Source organism: Frieseomelitta varia, unplaced genomic scaffold (assembly GCF_011392965.1).
Source record: "Frieseomelitta varia isolate USP_RPSP 00005682 unplaced genomic scaffold, Fvar_1.2 scaffold_140, whole genome shotgun sequence".
Lineage (NCBI taxonomy): Eukaryota > Metazoa > Arthropoda > Insecta > Hymenoptera > Apidae > Frieseomelitta > Frieseomelitta varia.
In genome coordinates, this window is record NW_025109084.1 from 1,450,898 (window position 1) to 1,463,290 (window position 12,393).

The 12,393-nt window shown below is 42.4% G+C and overlaps 1 long non-coding RNA gene across 1 annotated transcript; it reads right to left on the reverse strand.

Annotated features, from left to right (window-relative positions):
* Positions 1-744: 744 nt before the first annotated feature.
* On the reverse strand, positions 745-4,303 carry LOC122532616. Its single transcript, XR_006307548.1, has 2 exons — positions 3,799-4,303; positions 745-1,366 (listed from the first exon to the last, which is right to left on the reverse strand). It is a non-coding gene; the product is annotated as an uncharacterized LOC122532616 (long non-coding RNA).
* Positions 4,304-12,393: the final 8,090 nt, after the last annotated feature.

A 12,393-nucleotide genomic window follows, 5' to 3' on the forward strand; every position in this document is an offset into this window, starting at 1 on the left:
ATAATGAAACTAGTATTATAGTATATACCCATTGATCTATTTCTTTGAGTCGTTATTAAACGATAATTGCCAAATTTTAATAGTCAGACATGAAATTCACAAAATAACAAAACTATACAGCATTATACATGTCTATCTTATTTTATTTCTCTGACTAATAATAAATGATAATTGCCAAATTTTACAATAAATTCGTTATGACAATATTCTTTTGTATTATATTATAATTTTTATATTATATTATAATTTTATATTATATTATAATTTTTATACTATATTATATTATATTATATTTAAAATTATTTTCACAAGATGATCAAAAAGTTACGAGATTATTATTAAGAATTGTTTCACCGACTTATCAAATTATTTCAGGATTATTTTTATCTATACATTACTGCCCAAATATTAATTTTGCTTTTAAAAGAATTTCTCATATTACAAAAGATATAAATTCAGGATGATTAATTCGTTTAATTCATATAAATGGGGCATCATTTTATTTTTTATTAATTTATATTCATATTAGACGAAATTTATTTTATTATTCATTTACCTAATTATGTTTGATTAATTGGTAGGATAATTTTATTTTTATCAATAACAACTGCATTTTTAGGATATGCATTACCATGAGGACAAATATCATTTTGAGGAGCTATAGTAATTACTAATTTATTATCAGCATTACCTTATATTGGACAAATAATTGTTGAAATTTTATTTTACCTTTAATTATTACAATAATAGTATTTTTACATTTAATAATTTTACATATTTCTGGCTTAACAAATCCTAATCATTCAAAAAATGATATTTATAAAATTATTTTCTATCCATATTTTATAATTAAAGATATAATTACAATTATTTTTATTTTATTAATTTTTATATATATATATTAATTTACAAAATCCTTATATATTAAGAGATCCAGATAATTTTAAAATAGCAAATCCAATAATTACTCCTTCTCACATTAAACCAGAATGATACTTTTTATTTGCTTATTCTATCTTACGATCAATTCCTAATAAATTAGGTGGACTAATATTATTTATATCAATTTTTATTCATTGTCCAACAAACATCGTCAGAACATCTCTCCGTAAGTCTCACCTGCAAGATGCAACGACAAGAGTCTCGCCAGGCAATATTCCATCACGATCGTTTCTTCTTCTCCCTTCTCAACGCCTATTCTCGCCCGCGAGACCGCAAGCAAAAAGCAATTCGGTAAATTCGGTAGCCTGGCGAACTGGCGTTGGGCACACAGTTGTAAATCTGGACCATCGTGTTGACGTGTTGTTTTATATTCGCAACGGTCGACGCTTCTCGCCATGTTTACGTTCTGGTGCGAAAACGAAACCTAAATAAATAAAAATCTTCATGTAATGATGAGCCTTCGCTTCGATTTTGTCGCTCTCGTATGTTCAATTTTTTGTTGCGACTTGATCGAAGATCGAAAACGAAGAGCGATACTGCGTACAATTACGAATGACGTGATTCGAGCTTTGTTATTACCGATGATTGAACAGACTCGGTAATGCGCGATGGAAAACGTCCGAGGCAATTACCAATGATTATGAAGAAACACTAGCTTTCACCGTTGAAACATCGAAAAGACAGAGATAAGTATGGAACAATTACTGCTGTAATATCATCATCTCTCGTCGGTAGATTACCGTACAATTTTTTAATTCATTAGAAATTTGCTTCGTTTACCGTACATTATAGCAAATAGAATCTGCTTCGTATATTTCGTATCCAAATGAATTTTTCTTTCTGCATTAGAAACGTCATCTCGTCGCAATAGTAACGAAATATTAAATATATATATCAAAATAGTTTATCACGCCAGTGTGTTTGAGTTGAAATATTTTCACGAGTCCTATAACTGTACCAAATATTCATTTTCTAGTCTCTATCTATATCCATTTATATCTATATTTACATCTCTGTCTATGTATATTCATATTTATATTTATATCTATATTTTTAGATTGCGTTCTAAATTTCGCCAACATGGTTGTAATAATTTTTTCATCACACGTTGATAACGAAAATTCGAGATACTTTATCACGTGCATGACGTAAGTATAAAGTCTTTATAAATTTATTGGCATAAAGTCTAAATAAATTTTCACCTTGGTACCGTGCTTTAATGGTGATGAAATGTCAAAATGTTTCATACTGTCAAGAGGCAAATTAAAACAGCCTACTGTTGTACTACTTTTCCGCGTGAAAGTCGACGAATTTACGAAACACGGGGAGCACACAGCCGAGGCAAATGGATATGGCGTGTCGTAGGTCAGTGCGAATGGAAAAACCGCGGAAGGATCGGCGAGAACGCGTTTTCATTCGGTGGAACGACATTGCGAAAGTGATCCGCGACACGGAGAATCTTCTCAGGCAGCTAAAGGACGACGATGCCTGTCCGATGAGTCTGTTGCATTCTCACGGAAGAGAAAAGTGCGCTGGTGATTACGTTGGTAGCGCAGGTGCTTCGCGTCGCGTAGCATGTAGCCAACACGCTACAGGCCTAAAACCGTAATCGCCTGACGTTCGAGAGACGATCGTCGACGTGAATCACGATTCCGTTTTACTTAGAGAAACTGATGCAATCCAGGTTCCCCTGCTCGCTTGCACGATAGAGTTTTACTTATCGTTAGCGCAATTCTTTCATTGTCCTCGAGCGTCCATAAACGTTAGAGTTTCTTTCGAGAGGGAATTAAATTCTTAAACGACCGTGAGAAAGTATCAAGCTCCGCTTCTTTTTTTTTCTTTTTCACTTTGAAATAGATGTTTGAAAAGTTTGTGGCTCCAGCTGTAAAGTTGTGGTAATATTTGAAATATTATCATTGAAAAGTGACATTTATATCGTAGGCCAAGTTGTCGTAAAAAATGATCTAAGTGGATGATTATGTTCGTATTTGTGACGAAATAGATAACATTAAATACACGCTTCCGTACTTAAATGTCGTATTTCTTAGTAAAAGTAATCGAATTTGCTCCTCTTATAATTTGCTCTTCCTTCCCAATGTTAAATAATTATCTAAAACGTATATCGAAGAACCAAGTTTCTTGAAACGTCTCCAAGTTCAATTAAATATGAACCAGGAATTAAAATTAATTAAAAATCCAAAAATATCTACGCTCCCGTCGTTTCATCTAAACTTATAACAGATCATCCTTACAGTCAAACAATGAACGATAAAAAAAAAAAAAAAAGGAGAAGATACAATCATCCTGAAAAGAAAAAGTCGATCTCTAATAGAGAACCTGGGGCCAAACTTACAGCCAGCAGGTTATCCCTTACAGTCAAGCAAATCAACAAACCAGAGGAACAATCAAAGAACAAACGAAAGAACGACAAAAACAAAAAGGATACAGTCATCCTGAGAAGAAAAAAAGTCGATCAGGCCTTCCGTGTCGGTCCCTAATAGAGAACCTGGAGCAACCGCTCTATACCAGCTGCATTCACAAACCACGTAATCGAGAAACACGCCAGCCTCTTCCTAGAATCGAGAGACTAACGCGTATCGGCGGTACACGCACCGGGTGTACCGCGTACCAATTTTGATAACAGGTCCGAAGAAGCACGCGGCTCGGCCAGAGCAGTAAGGCAATGGACCAAGGTAATCGTGCAAACGTCCCGGCGGGATGTTATCCGCGATGTTTGATTTGATCTATGGAGTCACGTAGCCGGGATCAATATTCCGCGTACGTGTTCGAATGCGTGCAAATACTGGCAGCCCGTGTTAGATACGCGTCTTTCTCGCGTGTTGCCCTCTTACTCACCCTTTCTCTCTCCCTCTCTTCCTCTCTCTCTCTTTCTCTTCCGTGCATCCTTCTCCTTCCCGTGTGGTCTCGTGAGCATGGAGAATGCGTACGTACTACGTGTCTAATTAGCGAAGCAAACAGTGTAGTTTCTAGGTAGCAAATGGTTGGTACACAAGCAACGGAGCGGGTACACAAGAGCCGAGCAACGCGGGGCCGTGCAGATCCATCGGCGAACGATCAGGACGCTCTACTCTGGCCGAAAGTCGTTGCCAAACGAAGGGGTTGGGGATCGGCTCGGTGATCTCCTCCGGAGATTGATCCAAGATCGAGCGTGTGTATATCAAACAGACGGTGGCTCCCGGTGCGGATCGATGATGATCGGTTAATCGGTATTAATTGGATCAAGGTAAATGCGAGTGTTGCGCGTTGGAACTTGCGAGTACGGCGCAGATATGTGTACTTGTTAACCGACGCCTGGGGAATTACTGGGCCGGTTGGAAACAGCGGGATAGCGAGCGGTGCGTTCTCGTTGCGCGGATAGAAATGTCAGGCTGTCGGATTTTATGGGTGCCCGTGCTCGGGCACGGTCGTGCGGAGCAACTGTAAAGAGCTCGCCGGGATAATTACCATCGTGGACATCGGCTACGTGCTTTCGCCACTGGAATAACTAAATATCTGGAGGGATCACCTGCCGGGAGAGACTGCACTGGTTTTCAAAACTTTCGTTTGGCTTCTAGTTTTAACTGATAGAGGAGTTTAACTGAAAGGGAGCAAACGATTCCTTTCAGCGGATAATTTGCCATTTCCTTGAGAACAGATCCCTTCCGCGGCGATGAAATAATTCTAGACTTTTGACTTTTGAAGATTCGATCGATTGCACGAAGCGCTTGTCTCCAAAGTTAACGAAACACAGCAGAGTATGTTTTTACTTTTATTTTTTCACCGAGCAATGTGTCATTTGGGAACAGGTTCCTTCTGCGGTGACAAAATGGTCAAGATGGCGATGCAATCAGATCCGATGCGATCGTTTTATAAAATTCTGTCGAGGACGCTCGTCAATGATTTTATGGAATTTGAACACAACGCGATATAGGATGTACTTCTCGACGAAGGAGTATTGATGCAGTCTGATTATTTTTCAGACAGATACTTGCGTATCGCTTCCGTTTCGCGAGCGAATCTTGACAAAAATACATTGGCCAAGAGACGAATGGTTGCCGGAGCAACGATGTTCGCGTCTAACGAGTACTCAAAATACGAGAGGAGAGAGAGAGAGAGGTATCCTCACGTTGCCGTGCTCGGATATTAATTCCGGTTCGCGCGGACCGCGCGAGTGGCCGCCGGCTTGAGCGCACTGGAGAGGGCCGCGAAACGAGTTACTAATAACCGATAGCATCGGTTGCCTCGCCTTCATCCTCCGTTTCCCCGTCTCTCTTCGTCGCTCTGGTCCTGGAACGAGAGGAGAGAGCACGTGGATTAATTGACCAGTGGCGACGACGCGAACAACCTCCGGCTGGTTCCTCTGACGTCGGCCAATCTGCGTTTACACCGTGTAACGGTAGCGTTCTGGAAATGAACGGGCACGAGGAAAGAAGAAGAAGAAGAAGAAGAAGAAGGAGGAGGAGGAGGAGGAGGAGGGGGAGGGGGAGACGAGGCAGAAGAAGAAAAAGAAGACTACGAGAGGGTAAGGAAGAAAACGAGCAGAAAGAAGAGGAAGAGAAGTGGAGAAGTTGAAGAGGACGAGCAGGAGAAAGAGAAGAAAAAGAAGAAGACAACAACAACGACGATGACGATGATGATGCAGGACCCTCGAGCACGCAGCTGGGCTTGTCGTGTCCCGTGCATTATGCCATCGTGTAATGCCTATCTCATCCAAGGCCAGTTGTACTACAGTCCTCGCTATACGCCGCGTATATCGCAACGGAAAATAAATGGTTGCGCAACCGCGCGTTCGTGGCCAAGACAGGCGATAGAGCGCGAGGGTGCTGCTACTCGCTCGCTCGCGCGCGGTGGCATAAAATTATTGCCTCGTTTATTCCAAGCAATGATCTCATTGCCAGCTCTGACTGATATCGGGACGTCGATCGCTGGTCGATCGAGGGTCACGCCAGATTTCGCGCGCGTTTCTCTCTAAAACTGTCAGGCTCGGCCAAAGTGTCGACGCGGCGTCGAATTTCTACGCCGCCACGTTTCCCTGCGGGAAGATCACATAAAGTCCAGATAAACCTCTAATCTCATCGGGTGTCTCTCGACCGAGCGTGTGCCATCGAGTGGCCGCCTGTCTCGCTTGTCCCAGTTCCAGCGAGAAGGCGTAAACAACAAGCCGGAGGAAACGCTCGCAAGAAGCGTGGAGATACACTCGCGTGAAACGACTCGCACTACGGTGCATACCGTACGTCGTTCTACTCGCCTCGGTTTTCATTACGAGCGAGTCGTTAAATTTTTTACCGTCGATACTACGTATCGAACGCGTATCGTATCGGGTCTCTCTATCCGCGGCTGTCGTTTCGAAGAGCGGAACGAGGAGGAAATTAGACGATACGAAACTCCGAGGAGACGTCCAACCGTTTGGAAATATACAAAAAGCTCGTTAAGTCGCGAGGCGTGTACGCGTCGCCTGCCGCGGAGGGGGGAGGATGGGGGACTCTTAAATTCGGAGTCACGTATAAACGGGCGAACGGAGGAGGAACCAGTGAGAGTTGGGTATAAATACACCGCGAACGGGTCCCTTCTCGAACGAGAATCCTTTGGCGATAAAAAAGGAGAGAAAAAAAGGTAGGGGGAGGAAGAGGGGTGGAAAAAAGACAGCGGGGGCAAAGGAAGCGAGGAAATAAGAGGAAACAAAAGTATATCGGAGAACCGGCTCATCAGCTGGCCGGACTGGTCTGTTGTGTCGCCGTCTCGCTCGCTCCAGCACGAAAACCAGTCGTCGTTCCCCGTTCGTCACCGGGAGATCGTTACTGGCCTGAATTTTATTCGGAATACGGGCGCGAGAGAGCAGCTCGTGATCTCGTATCGATTTTAGTCGACGACGCGTCTCGCGCGTAAAAAAAACGATCGTCGATCTCCTTCTCGCGATGCCGATCGAACGCTCGTTTCCACGTTGCTTTACATATGTACATACGTACGTACGTACGTGCTTATGATCTCGCGGAACGAGCGTTTAACAAGCTCGCTTTAATCCAGTCCGAGACTGGACGATCGATAACGATCTACGCGCAACGATAGATCGTCCGATACCGTAGACGGATCAAGAGAGTGGATCTCGCAGCCTCACTGTCTAGAATATTATTCTAATCGGCGAACGATGAAATCGCGATGTTGTTTCCTTGTTTCCTATTTCGAACAACGATCCCAACGACACGGGAGAAGAGAGAGAGAGAGAGAGAGACAGAGAGACAGAGAGAGAGTATAGATGAAATGGAAAGAGGACGGTCGCGCACGACGCCACTGCACAAGAGGATCACCGATCCTTCCAGGACGCCGAGCGCATAAAAAGACGCGTTTCCATGCACAATAGACCGAACCCGAACGAGACCTTACGTTGCAACCGGGATGGAACAGCCAGTGTATTAGAGAGACGTCGGCCTTAGTGGCTTGATCGAGGCTTCCGTGGCGATGCACGGTTTCTTCCTTTATACAGTCCTTTTCCTTCAGCGGCTCCACGCCGAGCCTTAGAGCCCAACCGAGAAAGACGAAGACCATCTTCGCAACTTCCATCTTCTCTCTCTCTCTCTCTCTCTCTCTCTCTCTCTCTCTCTCACTCACTCACTCTATCTTTATCTATCCCTTTCGATCATCTCCCTCGAACGTTCTTCCTTCATTTTCCCATCTCCCTCCTTCCATCCATTCTCCTCGTTCCGCTGCGCGTCGTGGTTTTTTCTCTCTCGGAACGCGGCGTCTCGCTCGTTCTCCGCCGATAGCCCGGTTTCTTCGTCTCGGTATCCTTTCGTCTCTCCTTCCAACCGTGGTCCATGGGCCGGCTCTTTCTCTCTCTTTCTCTGCTCTCTCTCTTCTCTCTCCTTCTCTCTGTCCTCTGCTCTCCTTTACCCCGCACGTTCGTAGGGAAAGCCAAGTGGTCCTTTTGCTCGGCGCTGGCGCGCGCGGCCGGGAGGCATATAATTTTCTCGGTGTTTTTATTGCGGGGTAACTTGTCTTCAGGTGAGCCGGTCGAGGTGGAGGTGGCAGAGGCCGCGAAGGTAGAGTACTACAGGCACAGCTAACGCGCAGTAGCTTTACCCTTCCCCCCTCTTCCTACACCCCTTATCCATTTTACTCTTCTTGCTCCTTTTCCCCTCCTCTGTTTTCCTCCCTCTTGCCTGCTCCTTTCTCTCTCTTTCTCTCTCTCTCTATATATATATACATATATATACATACGTATATATATATATTTCATCTCGCTCGAACCCTCACGTTCGCGGTTTGTTTTCCTCGCTCGACTCGCTTCGTTCCTCTTCCTCTTCCCTTCGGAGTCATCACCACTACCACCGCGTCTCGGTTCGCCTCGTCTTTCTTCTTGCTTCTCTTCTTCTTCTTCCTCCTCCTGCTCCTCCTCCTCCTCAACCGCCTCTTCCTTCACCGCCGGTCGGTTCGGAGCGTCCCTCAAGCGTACGGCGGCAGCAAGCAGCGGCAACGGCAGCAGCAGCATCCTTCGAAGCGCAAGGATTTTGACCCTCGTTTCGTGTTGCTTGCGTTTCGCCGTAACTTTACTGACTTTGTTTTTCGCCTGCGGGACGCGCACGAGGAAGCAGGAGGGCGAGAGAAGGAGGGAGATAAGGTTGATAAACCGCGCGCGGGGCCGGCTCCGCGCGTCCTCCTTTCTTCTTCTCCTTCCTCGTCGCCCGTTGTCGTCGTCGTCTTCTTCTTCTTCTTCTTCTTCTTCTTCTTCTTCTTCGACCCCTTCCTTCGTCGTCTTCTTTCGACGGAGTCGGGCGAAGAACCGGCCGGTTACGAATTCACGTATCTTCCCTTCTATTTCTGGCGACCCACGCTCCACGCTTCGATCGCGGCCCGCTTCGAAAAGCTTCGTAGGTCGTGATCCGATCGCTCCGTCACCGCGCCGAACCTTTTGTCCTCCTATCAGCTGACAATCTGCTCTTCTTCCGCTTTCGATTTTCCAACACTTGACGCCGTTTCGTCGACCGAATTTTCTTCGCTTCGCGTCAATAGCGATAGATGGAAGTTTATAATTAAGTCTGGCCAAACGTGTGCAGGTGACTGAAATTAAACGATACGTTTGACAAGTACAGATGGAACAAAAATTGATCTGGGACATTACAGTTTAAGACATTTTTTTTTTTTTTCATTATTGAATTTACGTAACGCGACGGGTTTTTATATTTGTTTGTCGGAGACTTGGAAGAACGAGATTAATTAACGCAAGTAATGCGAAAAGACAGACATATTTGCACAAAAATACACGGTCTGACCTAAAACCAATTTCCCGAAGAATTTATATTTCTCTGGCTCGGAATCGTCGTCTGTATTTCTACTTGTAGCTTTGCCATGAACACTCGCGTGTTTTTATAAATAAATCCGAGACCTATAATTTCGATAATATCGCTAGTTTCTTAGCGTCCGTCTGTTTCCTTCCTTTCTTTCTCGAGTTACGCGTGTATGATTGCTCCCTTTGCATCACGTGCTGCTATCTTCTTCTTCGCGCCTTCTCGCCACAACCCGCGTTTCCAACTGATACCGCCTGATCATCTCACTCGCATCTGCGTTCTATAATTGATCACCGTTATGACTAAGAAATTACAGTAGCGCGGAAGCATAATTTATACGGCATTTTTTCGAGCCAGTTACCGAGCCAGCAATATTCGAACGTACTGTGCGAAAAGGGAGAGATGGTGATAAAGAAGGGAGAAGGAGGAGAGAGTGATGAAAAATGGAAGAGAAGGATAAAGAGAAAGAGAAAGAGAAACAGAGTTTTGGTACACGTTGATACACTACATTCATCTGTTCTCTGTTTCACCATTAACAATCCTTGCTACATCGAAGCCAGTTGACAAACTGCTTCACCGTTATCCAAAATCGAGATACACGACGTATATCAAACCACTGTCCCAATCATAGAATTAAACTGTAACCCGATGTTGATATATATCGATAAACGAATATTTTATGGATTTTGAATTACGATAAATAGAGAGCTGTCTAACCTAGACTATGTATCCATTATAGAGGGATAACTGCAGAGTAATTTTAGTTCTTTACTTTTTTAGAAACACCTGGGAGCATCTAATCTAGATCAGAAGGATAACTGCAGAGTGATTTTATTTTTCACTTTTTTGGAACTAGTGTTCAGAGTATAAAGAACGTTAGAGGAATAACTGCAAAGTAGCTTTATTTTTCATTTTTCGGGAGCAGCACTCGGATTATAGAGATGGCAGAAAATTGAAGCAGAAATACAATAAACTATGCTTTTCTAGAAAAATAATAAGCTATATACAATATGTAATAAACTATGTATATCAAACCACTGTCTCAATCATAGAATCAAACTGTAACTCCAATCATACTCGATGTTGATATATAATAATCGGAGTTGAGACTTTCTGTATTCATTGAGCTATTTTATACTTGGAATTTAGAATCTATCAGTTCCTTAAAATATATTTTCTTCCTTGATAACTCGATCGTCGAATTTTTACGTGTTTTTGGGAAATATTTTCAGGCGTAAAAGATAGTCTAGCTATATCAAATACATATCTAGCTTGGTGAATATTTTGATTCCCTCATTCCTTTGTAAATGAGTAGTTTCTCGTTTCTGTGAAAATAATCGATCAAATTCAACATTTATGAAATAACCCTTTAACATCGAAATGACCAATTTATAATTTTCCCCATGTGTATTCTTAGACATTTGAATAACTTTTAATAAAATATATAAATAGATTGTATTGTTCATCGCGTTGCACATATTCTCCTATCCCTTTAATTCCTCCGCTGCAAATTTCATCGGTCCTAACACAAAAAAAAGAACACTCAAACGAAACCAAAGGATTAATTATTTCCATCACAGTAAATCCCCCAAATCCTCGTCTCTGCTCTCCACCCATCGAATACCAAAATTTCACGGTATCACGTTCGACCGTATCAATTTCAATGGCAGAGCCATCTCGAAATTCTCGCGGGCCATCGTTTACTCGACGCCCGATCCCCGAGGACAGACTCGAAGACGCCGGGATTTCGATCGACTAATCGCCGTTCACCCTTGGTCGATCTACGCTGACGGATATCGAGGCGAGCCCTGGCCCGTGTTCGCAAGGTATTACGATCGCGCGTGACTAATCTCCGCCGAGATCCTGTATTGACAAATCGAAGATTTTTTCCTTTTTCTTTTTTTTTTTTTGCACGCTCGCCATCGTCCGATTGTTCCGCATGGGAGACACGTCATGGGAATGCACAGGTGCGCGGCTCGACCGCCTAATTACGCAGACAGTCACTGCGGCACGTCGTCGTTTAAGACGTCGGCGAGTCGATCGGTTCACGGAGATTAATCTACGATATACCATTAATATTCCGACATAATATTCCTGTTACAGGTTTGTGAAAAGAAATTGCACGATCGAACAATAAAGTTGGGCAAGTTCGATGCCTCTACTATCAAAATCTATCGTTCATTTTCTTCTAATTGTAACGATTTATTTTAATTTTTACGTTATATGGTAGACGATACTTTTCTTCTCGAAAATGCTATGAATTGTCACGATACGTAGAATCATGGGAAAATTTTCTTTGCCACTGAATCTACGACTTGAAGATTGAAGCCTTTCTTTTACGACGATCTTTCAAAACTTGCTGTACGATTTTTTTTTTTTTTCGTTAATTTATTGAACTTTGAATATTGTATCGAACATGTTACGATTTCTTGAATTTTTGTTTGAAACCTAATGTTCAAAAATCAATAAGTAGCGACGAAAAATCCTACGTCGAATTCATAAAAGGGAGACTTTCTCAATCTTCAAATTTATTACAATTTCAGTCACGAAATAAATTTTTCAACGTATGTCGTATATTATGACAATTTGTAGTATTTTTGAGAGGAAAAGTGTCTTTGTTTTCCTACCTGTTGAAAAATGTAGAAACATCTTAATGTAAAATGAATTTGTATTTTGACACTAGATGCTTCAAGCTTTAAAACGAGCCCAAGTTTATTATTGTAAGTTATAAGAGTTTCAATATTTGGGAGCCACCGTAGTAAAATTGTAAATGGTGGAAAAGTGGATCATTTGATTAATTCATTCTTTTTCATAAATTTACGACAGTGTTGTTTTTTACACGAAAGAAGCTTCGAAATAATTTTCCATCAAATATATAAATAAAAACTCTATTCCTTGCACTTGAGTTTCTCATCTTGTTAATCCTTCGTCGCGCACGATCTCACGAATACATTTTGCAATGAAACTTTTGCAAAATGGAAACGTTCTGGAAACGAAAGAGCTTCCAAGTGCTTAAAAATTCACTTGACTGGATATCAAAGTTCATTGAACCCTTGACTGTCACTGTGAAGTTACATGGAGTATCAGAAACGTTACGAAGATTCTCATGGGCTTCAAGTATCAACTCGCTCTCGAGTAACTTGCACGACGCTAAGTACCTCCGTAATCT